This window comes from Eriocheir sinensis, chromosome 42 (genome assembly GCF_024679095.1).
Source record: "Eriocheir sinensis breed Jianghai 21 chromosome 42, ASM2467909v1, whole genome shotgun sequence".
In the NCBI taxonomy this organism is placed as follows: domain Eukaryota; kingdom Metazoa; phylum Arthropoda; class Malacostraca; order Decapoda; family Varunidae; genus Eriocheir; species Eriocheir sinensis.
Genome location: NC_066550.1, coordinates 1,151,534 through 1,165,650, shown reverse-complemented (window position 1 = coordinate 1,165,650; position 14,117 = coordinate 1,151,534). Strand labels below are relative to the sequence as shown.

The following is a 14,117-nucleotide window of genomic DNA, read 5'->3' as shown; positions in this document are numbered from 1 at the left end:
ACTTCACACTCATGATTTCTTTCACCAGTGTGTGTAAGAGTGTGTAATTTGAGGGTACCCTTCAGGCTGAAACATTTCCCACAAACTTCACACTCATGATTTCTTGCACCAGTGTGTGTAAGGGTATGTGTGTTGAGGTGACCCTTCTGACTGAAACATTTCCCACAAACTTCACACTCATAATTTCTTGCACTGGTGTGTGTAAGGGTGTGTGTGTTGAGGTACCCTTCTGACTGAAACATTTCCACAAACTTCACACTCATGGTTTCTTGCACTGGTGTGTGTAAGGGTGTGTGTTGAGGGCACCCGTCTGACTGAAACATTTCCCACAAACTTCACACTCATGATTTCTTTCACCAGTGTGTGTAAGGGTGTGTTTCTTGAGGTTACTCTTCTGACTGAAACATTTCCCACAAACTTCACACTCATGATTTCTTGCACCAGTGTGTGTAAGGGTGTGTGTGTTGAGGTGACCCTTATGATTGAAACATTTCCCACAAACTTCACACTCATGATTTCTTTCACCAGTATGTGTAAGAGTGTGTAATTTGAGGTTACCCTTCTGACTGAAACATTTCCCACATACTTCACACTCATGATTTCTTTCACCAGTGTGTGTAAGAGTGTGTAATTTGAGGGTACCCTTCAGGCTGAAACATTTCCCACAAACTTCACACTCATGATTTCTTTCACCAGTGTGTGTAAGAGTGTGTAATTTGAGGGTACCCTTCTGACTGAAACATTTCCCACAAACTTCACACTCATGATTTCTTGCACTGGTGTGTGTAAGGGTGTGTGTGTTGAGGTGACCCTTCTGATTGAAACATTTCCCACAAACTTCACACTCATGGTTTCTTGCACCAGTGTGTGTAAGGGTGTGATGTTTGGGGTTACTCCTATTACTAAACCTTTTGCCACACTCCCGACTTTCATGAGGTCTTACACCAGAGTGTGTGGGTGTATTTGTTGAGGTCATCCTTCCCTGCATGTCTTTTCTCACACTCTTGGCTTTGGTCAGTAAACTTGCTCTCATTCTCAGATCTTCTCACACTTCTGAAATTCAAACTTCCCCCTTTCTGGATGAAGAGGCCAGCAATTGTTGTTGTTGTTGGTGGTTGTGTTGGTGGTGTTTTTTATCACTCCTGAACCTCACACCAGTAGCAGTCTGCTCCTGCTGATCCCAGCCACTCCAGCTGCTGTCCCGCCTTGCAGCCTCCACTGCAACACTACTCTGGATGTGAGGAGTTGGCTGGCCTTGAGGAACCTCAGAGATGCTGGAGAAGGCGGCGAGGTTGCTTCAAAGCCACACTCAGTGACCAATTGAGCAGGCAAGGCGAGGGATGCACCAAGGAGTCCTGAAGTCAGCGGCAGCAGGGACGGAACAAGTACTGACCACAGCAACTGTCTCGATGCCTCACTTCAACACTAACACCAGTGGTGGACATTGGGACACAAAGTCATGTGCTGAAAAAAAAAAAAAAAAAGAACATAAGAACATAAGAACGTAAGGAGTCTGCAAGAGGCCGGTTGGCCTATACAAGGCAGCTCCTGTACACTCAACCCCACCTTACCTCACCATCCATGGCTTTATCTAACCTCTTCTTGAATGTATCTATGGTATTGGCACCCACAACATGGCTCCCAAGCCTGTTCCATTCATCCACCACTCTATTGGTGAACCAATTCTTGCCTATGTCTTTGTTGAATCTGAATTTGTCTAACTTAAAACCATTGCCACGCGTCCTACCTGGCTCTTTCACTCTCAAAATTTTATTGACATCCCCTTTATTAAATCCCTTCATCCATTTATAAACTTTGATCAAGTCTCCTCGCAACCTTCGCCTTTCTAGAGAGTGTAGATTTAACTGCTTCAGCCTGTCTTCGTAAGGCAAGTTTCTCACCCCCTGAATCATCTTTGTCATCCTCCTCTGTACAGATTCTAGCATCTTGATATCCATTCTATAATAGGGAGACCAGAACTGAACTGCATAATCGAGATGAGGTCCAACTAGTGCTAAGTAAAGTTTGAGGATGACTTCAGCGCTCCTATTGCTCAGGCTCCTTGAGATGAAACCTAGTACTCTGTTTGCCCAATTTTTAGCCTGAATGCATTGAGCCCTAGGACGGGGAAACTGAAGTTGGTGGGAGGGATCAGGGCGGTGGTGGGTGCACCGAAGGCAAGCCACAGGCCACCGGGTCAGGCAAATAGTGCGTGTACTGATAATAAACTAATGCAATAATATATTCATTGATAAATATGTCTTTTGAACTAACCTAAATAAATCTGAAGCGATATTCGTAACAATACTAAGACAGAACTACACGTAAATGGACAATATCCAGCGACCAAAGCTGCAAGCTTGATAGTTTTAAGGCCTGTTAACACATTAATCGCGTTTGGCAACTCAGCGCTCTTGCCTGCTCCATGGAACTTTCACGGCGCCCACCACGCCAGTGTCCGTTGGACTTTGCAGAGAGGAGTTATGTATCATTATGAGAGGATAGCCTGTAGTATAGTGTAAAAATCCACGGTACAAATATATACCAAATCACAGACCACTAATATTTTATCCCTCTACTGCGTATTGGTGCACCAATGTACCAGGCATAGGTTGGCGCATATATGTACCACTTCGCGAAGCACTGACGATATAGTCTTGTTCTGCTATTTGGTGCAGTTTTTATGATTATTATACGAGTTAGTGTCGATACAATATCTTACATTTTGATGAGCTGTACATAAAAAACTATTAATAATGTTTTTTTTCCCCTCCTTTTCAACAGAAATGAACCCGACCGTCTTTTAAGGAGGGCGATCGGATACCTTATCTGGTGATTCAGATGATTCAGGTTTTTTGTTAATTCAGATGACCCAGATGATGAGCTCTCCGAGGAAAGTGACGAGTTAGAAACAGATGAAAAGCAGAATGGGGAACATTATTTTATTCTCTGTTATGAGCAAAATTTTAATTTATCAGGATTTTTTTTTATTTTTTTTTTACGTTGTTTGATATGAGGGGCATTTGCCTCTACAGTTGATTACTGTTACATAATGAAATGCTTATATTTGGAAGCAAAATGTCACCAAACTTTAAATGTATTTTGGATGCCTTTACATAGCTATATATTTATTACCTTATCATTTTGAACTTATTACCTGGTACCATTGCAACACATCTGCAGTCATAATAAATACAAATTTACCCACAAATTGTTTATATACTCATGTTTGTAAAAGTTTATAGAAAGGGCTATTCGGGCCACAGATGTACCAATATGCAACAAGTGAAACATCTGCTCAGCACACTGGCGGCCCAGTAAGTGAACAAGGTATAAACAATCATATGTGAACATTTCATGACAATCAAATGAATACAAATGGCAAGACACATGAAATGGAAAAAAAAATCTTAAGGAGCCAAAATCTTGAAAATTTGTTTTTTACACTTCAAAAAATTTCACAAAATCGACAAAACGTCTGACAGTCTTTTGTAAGGTATCAATATAATCTACAACTAAACGGCAATTTTTCTCATTTTGTACATTTTTTTTAAATGCAAAAAGAAAACGGTAGAAAAAGTAGAGAAAATTATTAGTGAAAATAAATTTCAATTTTTTTTAAGCCAGAACAAAAAATGAAAAAAATTACAAAATGAGAAATGTAGATCTATACAAAAAGTTTCTATGGTATTTTTTTTTCAAAGTAATTAACTAAAAACTAAAGTCTGTGAAACAAAATAAGATTTTATGCTTTGTTTGAGTCTCCTCTACACATTCACCCAAATTTCACAAAATTCACAGAATGTCATACACTTACACCAACAAACAACATACTAAAATTTCAAAGCCATAGGACATACTGTGTGCCCAGGAGGGACCCCCCCGGGCGCCCTCCTTAACCCGAGAACGTGGGCAGACCCTTTTTTAGGCTTTCACGAGTCGTGGCTGTGGTACGGTGGATCCTAAAAAGGGCTCGCCATAAAGCCCCTAATTCGAGCTAATTGTAGGCGGTGGTGGCATAGCACAACCCTACGGTCTACGGCCTACAGGTTTATAAGGCAGTGAGGCCGCTGATTGGGTGAGCGCCGGCGATGACGTCATTGGACTCCCAGCGAATCACAAGCGTGTTTTCAGAGCTCAGCCAATCGTAAGGCTTCATCTGTGGCTTTAAAATGACCCGTTCTCTCTTTCTGTTTTCTTTCTTTTTCCGAGGTACGTATTTTGAGATAACAAGGGAGTAAAGGAGGAAAAAAAGTGAGCTCCGGGGGGCAGCATGACCCAATTATAATGGCACCACTATAAACAGTTGCCTGCGCCATGACAGGCTCGGGGCCGACCATTAGGCTCAGATGGATAGTTTACCGGCGCCATAAGCCACATAAAAAAATTAAAAAAACTCCACGGGTCGGAACAAATAAGCGCTTTTTCAGTGTTTTTAATACCTTGAGTTTCGCGACCCTCGAGTTTAGCGCTACACCTTCGGAACGAAGCGAGCACGAAACTGGAGAGGGTACTGTAGTCATAACATAAATACTGGCCTAAGGCAAAAACCTCCTCTTTCATCGTACTTTTATTTATCCTGAAATGTACACATTTCCATTTTTTGTGGGTAATAAATAGCCATAGGAAGAGTGGTGGTTGGCCCAAGCCCGACGTGGTGCAGGCAAGTGTTTATTGTGGCGCCATCTATTCTTAACTCATGCTGCCCCCCGGAGCTCATTCTTGATTTCCTTTGGACAGTCCCTCTAGAGTCCGGGTTGATGGGTGGTCTTCAGGACAGCATGTGGGTGGTCTTAGGCCACTCGGTGGTGGCTTAAAAACCCCAGGTGGTAGCGGATTCGAACCCAAATCATCCACGACGCAGTGAATACTGGACCGGCACGCTAACCACTCAGCCACCGCCTTGGATACCAACAGAAAAATGATGTATTTGTTATGGGTTGTCTTAAAATACCTATGTGTAAAGAAGGCGACGCAATGTCCCTCCCCCTTCCTCCACCAGCAGTGGGCAGCGGCTGTCAGTCATGGCAGGCCACAGACAGTTTAGGGCGGGGTGAGGGTCGGTTAGGACCACATGTCGTTGAACAAAAATAAAGTTGAATTAATAAGATATGGGAAAATGGCCACCTCAAGATCACAGTACCAGGTGAAAGGTCAAGAAATTGCAGAGAAGAGCTCCGTACATGACCTGGGGTACTAGTTAGTAATGACTTTTCACCCACTGAGCACATTGACATCACAAGGACGGCCAGCAGGATGACAGGATGGATACTCTGCACCTTCAAGACGAGGGAACCCGAACACCTCCTCCCGCTCTGTAAGTCCCTGGTGTTGTCGAAAATGGAATACCTGTGCCATCTGTGGTCCCCACACAAAATGTACAATATCAAGCGACTGGAACAGACACAAAGGGTCTTCACAAGGAAGCTGAACTCAATGAAAAATCTGAGTTACTGGGACAGGCTCAAGACTCTGCAACTCTACTCCCTCCAAAGACGAAGAGATAGTACTACATAATTAACACTGAAGAAGCAAGTGCCTAACCCATCACCACAAACTGAAGGAGGGATAACACGCCAGACACACCCCCAATTTGGCCGCACCTGCCCCAGGACATCCATTGAAACAGTCAGTCAATGTCTTAGGTCCATACATGCTGCCAGCTTTACCAACGAGGGACCAAGACTATTCAACTGCCTGCCCAGGGACATCAGGGACACCTCAAACTGCAGCATGGAGACCTTCAGGAGAAAATTTGACCTGTTTCTGCAGGGGATCCCTGATGAGCCCCCTGTCCTACACACGACTACTCCAAGCTCCCTCCCTGACCAGCTGAGGCACATTAGGGGCCGCTTTCACAGTAATTTTGTTTGTTTTTATCGTTACAAATGGCGGTGATTGCCGCTATAGTATTTCCACGTAAAACTGGCCTATGGGGTAGTGGCGGCTGCGGGGTGAGCCCAGCCTTACCACACACTCTCAGCACCTCTCACCTCCTCTACCACTACCCCATAGGCCAGTTTCACGTGGAAAACTATGCGTTGATCACCGCCATTGGTAACGATCAAAACAAATAAAGTGAAAGCGGCCCTAGGAGTAGGGCACAGTGTTGGGGCGGTGGACTCCCAAGTCGCCCAAAGTGAACATCACCTACACTGCAACAAGACAAGACCCATAACTTAAAATACAGTTAGTTCCGTATTGGAGAGTAAGATGTTGGTATTTTCCTGAGGTCAGGGTGGCAACCCTACACACGCGTGGCCCATCCACACCCTGGCCCTCCGCTCCTTCCTGTCCCAAGTGTACCCGTCCACACCCTGGCCCTCCCCTCCTTCCTGTCCCAATTACAGCCCATCCACACCCTGGCCCTCCGCTCCTTCCTGTCCCAAGTGTACCCGTCCACACCCTGGCCCTCTCCTCCTTCCTGTCCCAATTACAGCCCATCAACACCTTGGGCCTCCCCTCCTTCCTGTCCCAAGTGTAGCCCGTCCACACCCTGGCCCTCCCCTCCTTCCTGTCCCAAGTGTAGCCCGTCCACACCTTGGGCCTCCCCTCCTTCCTGTCCCAAGTGTAGCCCGTCCACACCCTGGCCCTCCCCTCCTTCCTGTCCCAAGTGTAGCCCGTCCACACCTTGGGCCTCCCCTCCTTCCTGTCCCAAGTGTAGCCCGTCCACACCCTGGCCCTCCCCTCCTTCCTGTCCCAAGTGTAGCCCGTCCACACCTTGGGCCTCCCCTCCTTCCTGTCCCAAGTGTAGCCCGTCCACACCCTGGCCCTCTCCTCCTTCCTGTCCCAAGTGTACCCGTCCACACCCTGGCCCTCTCCTCCTTCCTGTCCCAAGTGTAGCCCGTCCACACCCTGGCCCTCTCCTCCTTCCTGTCCCAAGTGTACCCGTCCACACCCTGGCCCTTCCCTCCTTCCTGTCCCAAGTGTAGCCCGTCCACCCCCTGGCCCTCCCTCCTTCCTGTCCCAAGTGTACCTGTCCACACCCTGGCCCTCCCTCCTTCCTGTCCCAAGTGTACCCATCCACACCCTGGCCCTCCCCTCCTTCCTGTCCCAAGTGTACCCATCCACACCCTGGCCCTCCCCTCCTTCCTGTCCCAAGTGTACCCCTCCACACCCTGGCCCTCCCCTCCTTCCTGTCCCAAGTGTACCTGTCCACACCCTGGCCCTCCCCTCCTTCCTGTCCCAAGTGTACCCGTCCACACCCTGGCCCTCCCCTCCTTCCTGTCCCAAGTGTACCCGTCCACACCCTGGCCCTCCCCTCCTTCCTGTCCCAATTACAGCCCGTCCACACCCTGGCCCTCCGCTCCCCAGCAAACATGGGGTTATTGGGCCAGCATCGGCTACTGTCGGGTCGTGGCAGCAGCGGCGGCTGAGTGACTGTTGCAGCAAACCGCTTCGTTAGCGGTGTCGGCCTTACATCAGTAAATGTTAATTGAACCAAATACTAAAACCAAACCAAATTGGCCTGATACAGTTTGCCTCATATTTGCCTCAATCATGAGCTAATGTATAACACTGCATTTATGCAAACATACAAAAAATGGATTATCCGTTTTCCGATCGGGTTACAGGCAGCGAACGTTCAAGATCAAGATCAAGTTCAACTTTCCCGCTTAAATATTGTTTACGTTGTAAAACGGCTCATCCAAGAAGCCGTCCCGTCATCGTTGAACAATTTACCACTCTACACACAAGTGGTGAGTTATCTTTGATAAATCTTTGAAAGATGAAGTCTTCAAAGTGGACATTAGCCCAAAAAGCTAAGAGAAAATGTTGTCAGTATCCATATACAAGCCAACCCAAACACGCCCAACGATCTATCCCTCGTCAGTGTGTCAATCTTGCACACACTACTACTGACTCTGGGTGATGGTGATGATGATGTGATATTGTCATGTGAAGGGAAGCAGGATGTAGATTGTGGAGCTCAGCAGGTGTTAAATACAGATGATCACAAAAGAAAGCAAACTGAAATTTGTTCTTCACTTAGTAATGAAGTAAAAGTATTTGATAGTGACTGTGAAATCACAATTCATCCAAAAGTACCTCCAGTTGTGTCAGAAAATGCACAAAGCCAGCTGCTACAATGGGCTGTTGATAATCAAATAACTCACAGCTATTAATTCATTGTTAACCATTCTAAAACTAAATTATGATGCGTCCCTTCCTTCAGAGGCTCGCACACTGCTCAAAACTCCAGTCAACCAAACATCACTTATTACACAAAAATGTGGAGGCCAGTATTACCATTTTGGTTTGCTCAAAACTATTGATAAATATGAAACAAGACATACATCTAAAGAGTCCATTCAGCTACTTGTACACAATGGTTTGTCTTTGAAAATAAACTGTGATGGCATACCATTACATCGGAGCTCTAGAGCACAATTTTGGACAATACTGATTAATTTTCAGTGTGAAGGACTTAAACCCAACTGTTCTCCAGAAGTTGTACGAATATTTTATGGCATGTCAAAACCTAATGATGTTGATGAATTTTTGAAAGATTTCATTGATGAATTGAAACTTGTATCTAATGGGTATAAGCTTGGTGAGCATCTTATCCCAGTCCACACAGCCTCCTTTATTTGTGATGCCCCAGCACGACAGTTCTTTAAAGAATCACATCTCACAATGGTTACTCAGGATGTGAGAGGTGTCAACAGGTGGGGGAATATGAGGCTGGAACTGTGGTATTTCCAGAATTGAATTCTCTACCACGATCAGATGAAAATTTTCTTGCTCAAAGTGACAGTAATCACCACCGAGGTATATCCCCTCTTGCAAAGCTGAATATGACAAATTGTTTAGTGTCAAAATTTGTATTGGATCCTATGCACTTAGTGTATTTGGGTGTTATGAGAAAACTTCTCAATCTTTGGCTCAAAGGACCCTTAAATGTAAGGATAGGCTCTCACAAGAAAAACTTAATATCTAAAAACCTGGTCAATGTAGCAAAATTCATGCCTGCGGAATTCAACCGTAAACCAAGGTCGCTAGATGAACTTGATAGATTCAAAGCAAATGAGTCAAGAAGTTTTCTTCTATATACAGGCCCTGTGGTTTGAAAGATACCACTGACATCAACATATATAACAATTTCATGTTGCTGTACAGTGCAGTCAATCTCTTGTCCAGAAAAGATATTCCAAATTCTGTTGAGTATGCAAAAGACTATTTACTCAAGTTCACTGAGCACTTTATCCAGATATATGGGAAAAGATATGCTGTTTACAATGTTCGTAATTTGTGGCATCTACCTGATGATGTCGCAAAACATGGTACTCTTGATAGTTTTTCGGCATTTGAATTTGAAAACTTTTGGGAGTCATAAAAATCTCTTGAGGAAACCCAACTTCCCTTTATCTCAAGTTATCAAAAGGATTTCAGAAAGAAATATAAGTATGGATGTGTAAGAACATATCTATCCTGTCCTGAAAAGATTCACGCACAAGGCCCTTTAGTTGATGAAATGGTATGCCAGCAGTACAAGGAATTATACTTGGAAAATACTGTTTTAAAGTCACACCTGCTGATCAAGGAGTAATGATTAACAATGAAATTGGATGCATTCAAAATATTATTTCAAATAAATGTGAGCCTAATAATATAAGTATAATATATCAAGTATATCAGGTTAAGGAAATTGTTTTTCATTACCCATTATCATCTGCAAATTTAGGAGTTTACAAAGTTAAAACACTGCTAAAAGAATGGAAGCTATCTTCTTACATGCCAATCCAAAGAAAATATTTGCTGATACAATTATCACAAAATTCATTTGCTGCTTTTCCACTTGTTCACAGCCTTCAGCCACAGTGATTCAATCAATCAGCATGACTTCCAAAGAGTTTTGTGTAGTTGTGTTTGTTGAAACACAAGAGGTGGATGTTGCTCCAAGCATTTGGCTTTCAAAAAATGAAAGAAAATGTAGATGGCCTCCATACAGAGACTCCCAGAAAACTCAAAAGGCTATCAAGGACCAAGTCATGCCTGGGGAAAGTTGGCCTACCTATCCAGTGTGAGTACTTGGCTTTTAGGGTGAGTATATTTCTTCCTGTTGAGGTATTATTTGGCCTCATGTAGGCTCATACTGTCCCCTGATTTCCTATGGTACACATTCAATCACAGACAAGTTGGGGATTGCAGTTAGTTAATCTTTGAAGTTGCACCTTTGATAGGATGTTAATTCAAAGGTGTTGAAATTATTATTCAGGATTTATCATTACAGATTGAAGCGTAAAACACTTTATGAAGACACAGACTGCTCTGACTCATCTGGAGATACATCAACTATGCAGCCAAGCCCAAGCACAATTCCAGAACCCCCTCGTGTTTCTGGTTTCCCATCTCTTCAAAGAAGTAATGCTTTTTGCATCCCTAAGGTTGACAGAGACACGCATTCTCACCGTAAGTGATGCTGCTAACTTTGCATAAACATTTTGGGTGTAACTGTAATATCTTACATTTATCTTTTAACTTTTTTGCAATATTGATAAAAGCTTAATTTGTATACATTGGTTATCATGTTTCATATAAGTAATTTAGATATTCAATTAGTATACCTCATGAAAAAAAATTCTCGTGAAATAGTAGTGAAACTGGAATTTTTTCAAGCTTCATACATGACATCATTGTTTAAAAGACTTACTGAACCTATACACTCTAATCAGAGTACCTGTAGACCAGAATGATTGCATGCAAATCTATTCCAGGAACTGATGGACATAATTTATCACACTGGTCACAAATCAAATCTACACACGGCCATTCCAGCACTACAGTAATGTTAACATTACAGTCTGGCATGTACACAAGTATATCCTAAGGCACCTGATAGACATAGGTCACACTGGTTACAGATTACACTTATATCTATAGCCATTCTAACGCTACAGTAACCTTAACATGCACTTTACACAAGATACATGGGCTTACCAATGTGGACTAAGCCACCATGGTAAGGTATGGTCTGGAGTTAAAGGCTGACTAACAACAAAATCACTGTGTGATATTTCATTACATACTATTCTACATACTATTCTGCTTGTTCTAGTGACTTAGAAATCTGAATCTGAAATTTCTATGGCAACTTTTTCTTTGAGAATTGAAGACTATTCTACTTGCTTTAGCAAGATGTGAGACACGCATGGAAGATCAAACTAAACTGCTTCAACAACTAATGGCAACGCAGAAGGATATGCTACACCAGCTGTTGACAATGCAGTCGGTATCATCATCATCACAGGAATATGACTTTACTGCTGTTGATGATGTACTACCAATTGAAACACTTCAGGGATTTGATGCTCTTGAAGGAAGACTGACATCTGATCAAGAATTTAAAGAGCTTATGGTAAGTAAAATTAATAATTTTATTAACACTTTATTTGAATGATGTTACGTGTAGCGATCCATGCTATTTTTATGATATTTACTTGTGTCTGTCTGTGTGTATGTATGTCCTACAACTATATCATTGTGTGTCCAGTATCTTGTTTCCGTCTATTTATGTCTCAACTTGTGTCTTGTTGTGCCCCTTTAGCCCTACGGCATCATGTCAACAACACGTGTCCTGCAGCTGCTCCGTCCATCCCAGTCTCCCTCCCCTCACCCGTTCATAGAAAAAATGTTTGTTTGTTTTGCTTTTTTCCTTAACTCCTCCCATACCCTTCTCCTGAGCCACTCACAGAAAACTATCCATGTTTGGGTGTGACCTACAATGACCTCCATACACTGCCCATACCCTGTCATCGTGTCCACTCACTTCTCCGCCCACTAATTGTGACCAATCCCTGCCCTAAATTATGTGTAAAATAAGGTTTTGTTCCACCCTTTGTGTTTCTTTCCTCCCTCTTTGAATTGTATAAAAGTCCGTCTCTTGCCTTCACTTCACTTCAGCATTCCAGGTGCCTTGGTCCCTCCCTTCCCCTACCGCTCCTCTCTAGTCTTGTGTAAGTACAACATAATGTGAATTTCCCCAGTAACTTAGTGTGTGTGTGTGTCTGCGGGTTAGGTGTTATGTTGTAGGATTTATTTGTGTCTTCATATTTGTGATTTTATTTATTTACCGTACTTTACTGTTGTGCTTATTTTATCTTAAAGTAGTAACTGGACTTATCTTTTGGAACTTGTAAATATTTCACTTTCATTTTTGTTGTATTAATATAATTTCTTTTGTTATTAAATTAAGAAACCATTTAAAGTTTTCCTTTTCTTCCTTTCTTGTCCCTTGTTTTAAGTTTACTTAAGTGATCCCTTTTATTTATTTTTTGATTGTGTTTATGCATCTAGAGGCCCTTGGTAATGATTACCAAAGGTTGTGTAACAATGAATGATAACAAAATAAACTGGAATAATGTTTTACATATTTTAGCCTAACTGTGTGTGAAAGACGCAGTCAGGTTCTTTTAGTTTGAGTTTGCAAAACTAGTTGATCACACTCTAGTCGTAGTTAAATCAAGCGAACTGTATGTTGGGAAAATACTTCAAATGCATGATAAAAAATAACAAAGAACATATTATTATCTAAGTTATATGTTTTAGGTACAACGGCTGAAGGTTTTGGGAGGAACTACATTGAGAGTTGCAGTAAAGTCAATTTTGGATACTGTCATGTCAAATCGACTGCAACAGAAATTCAATTGGGAGGGCAAGAAGTGTTGGAAAACAAAGGAGAATTTCACCAAGATAGGATTCAAGTCAACAAAGCTTTGTCAACTGGTGTGTGGTGAGTACAATTTCAAGTATATATGAATCATGTAATTAGAACAGTCCAACTTAAGAAATGCTAAATAATACTTGATGTTGGTATTAGAAGACTGCTATGTTGGTTATCATAAACATTGAATATATTGTTTTCTTCCCATAAACAATTCAAAGAAACTATCCTCCAGGTGAATAAAGAAAAATTGGAAGCTCTTCTGCTGTGGCCACCTCTTTGTTAGACGTTCCTGAATGGAGTGAGGCATCAGAGAGATAGTTTGATAAATCTTATACTTTCTTTCAAGCAGAGGAAAAATATTTATTGTACTTGAGTTCGAGAGTAAGTCATGAGTAGAAATTATTCATAATGTTCCTGCATGCTTCCTCCGTCCTACATGGTGGAACACCGTTCCCTTGCCGTATGGCAGCTGTGCCCACTGGCCAGTGGTTAGGCACCTGGGGGTTATTGGCTTCCCACCCACCCGTAGCTACGCCACTGTAACCTTCCCTATTTAAGTAACACCTGACTGGGATGACAGGGTGACTAATGAGGAGGTGATGAGAAGGTCTAGAGTAGGGGAACAGCAGCCTTTCAGTGGCCATTAGATTTTACAGAATTAATAATGTATAGTTAATATATTTACATCACATTATTTTTTGACAGGAGTGCTGCTCATGAAGCCACAATTTTCTACAGATGAGAAGGAGATTGGTCAAACAATTATGAAATATCTCCGTTGTTCCAGCGATCGTTGTGGAGGTAGAGCACAAAGGTTGAAATCCCAGTCAAATGATTCAGCACATTCATCACAAGATGGTGTTTTGTCAGACATAGATAGCTAGATCTTAATTAGGTGATTGATCACAATAGCCATGTCAGAGTATGGCTTAAGTATTTGTATACGGTTCTTTTTTACTGGGAAAGTAATGGAAGGAATTTCATCTCATGCATTACAAAAGATTCTCCAAGGAAAAGATTACTGGATTTGTTATTTTCAGTTTCTGTTTGAATCCCCTTAACTTCTGGCAATGTTTCATGCAGTTAATACTGTATTCATCATCATCATCATCATCATCATTATTATTATTATTATTATTATTATTATTATCATTATTATTGTTCATTAGTTTTTTTTTTTTTTAGTTCAGTTTTTACTTCCCTAATATTGGAGTTGAAGAGTTAGTTAATTTATTTTTGAATATTCTGTTTCCTGTTTTATTTATTTTTCACAGATAATGGTGATTTTTGTTGGCAAAATGAAGAAATAGTTGAGGAAAGGTACCATAAATAATGCTATCCTGCATGAGTTGAAGGAGATTTTTTTTTCAGGAGTACAGTGCGTCAAGGGACCATATTGGCTATCCAGCGGCGACTCGAAGACAAGTAGTTTGGACTTAACTCGGTTCCT

General features: G+C 42.1%; 2 long non-coding RNA genes across 2 annotated transcripts; both read left to right on the top strand.

The window, feature by feature from the left end:
• The first annotated feature begins 315 nt into the window (after nucleotides 1–315).
• LOC127009791 (uncharacterized) lies at nucleotides 316–1,487 on the top strand. The gene is made up of 2 exons (XR_007762265.1): nucleotides 316–469; nucleotides 806–1,487. It is a non-coding gene; the product is annotated as an uncharacterized LOC127009791 (long non-coding RNA).
• A 6,147-nt stretch (nucleotides 1,488–7,634) lies between these two features.
• Nucleotides 7,635–13,718, top strand: LOC127009790 (uncharacterized). Its single transcript, XR_007762264.1, has 4 exons — nucleotides 7,635–7,700; nucleotides 9,810–10,044; nucleotides 10,235–11,359; nucleotides 12,550–13,718. It is a non-coding gene; the product is annotated as an uncharacterized LOC127009790 (long non-coding RNA).
• The last annotated feature ends 399 nt before the right edge of the window (nucleotides 13,719–14,117 follow it).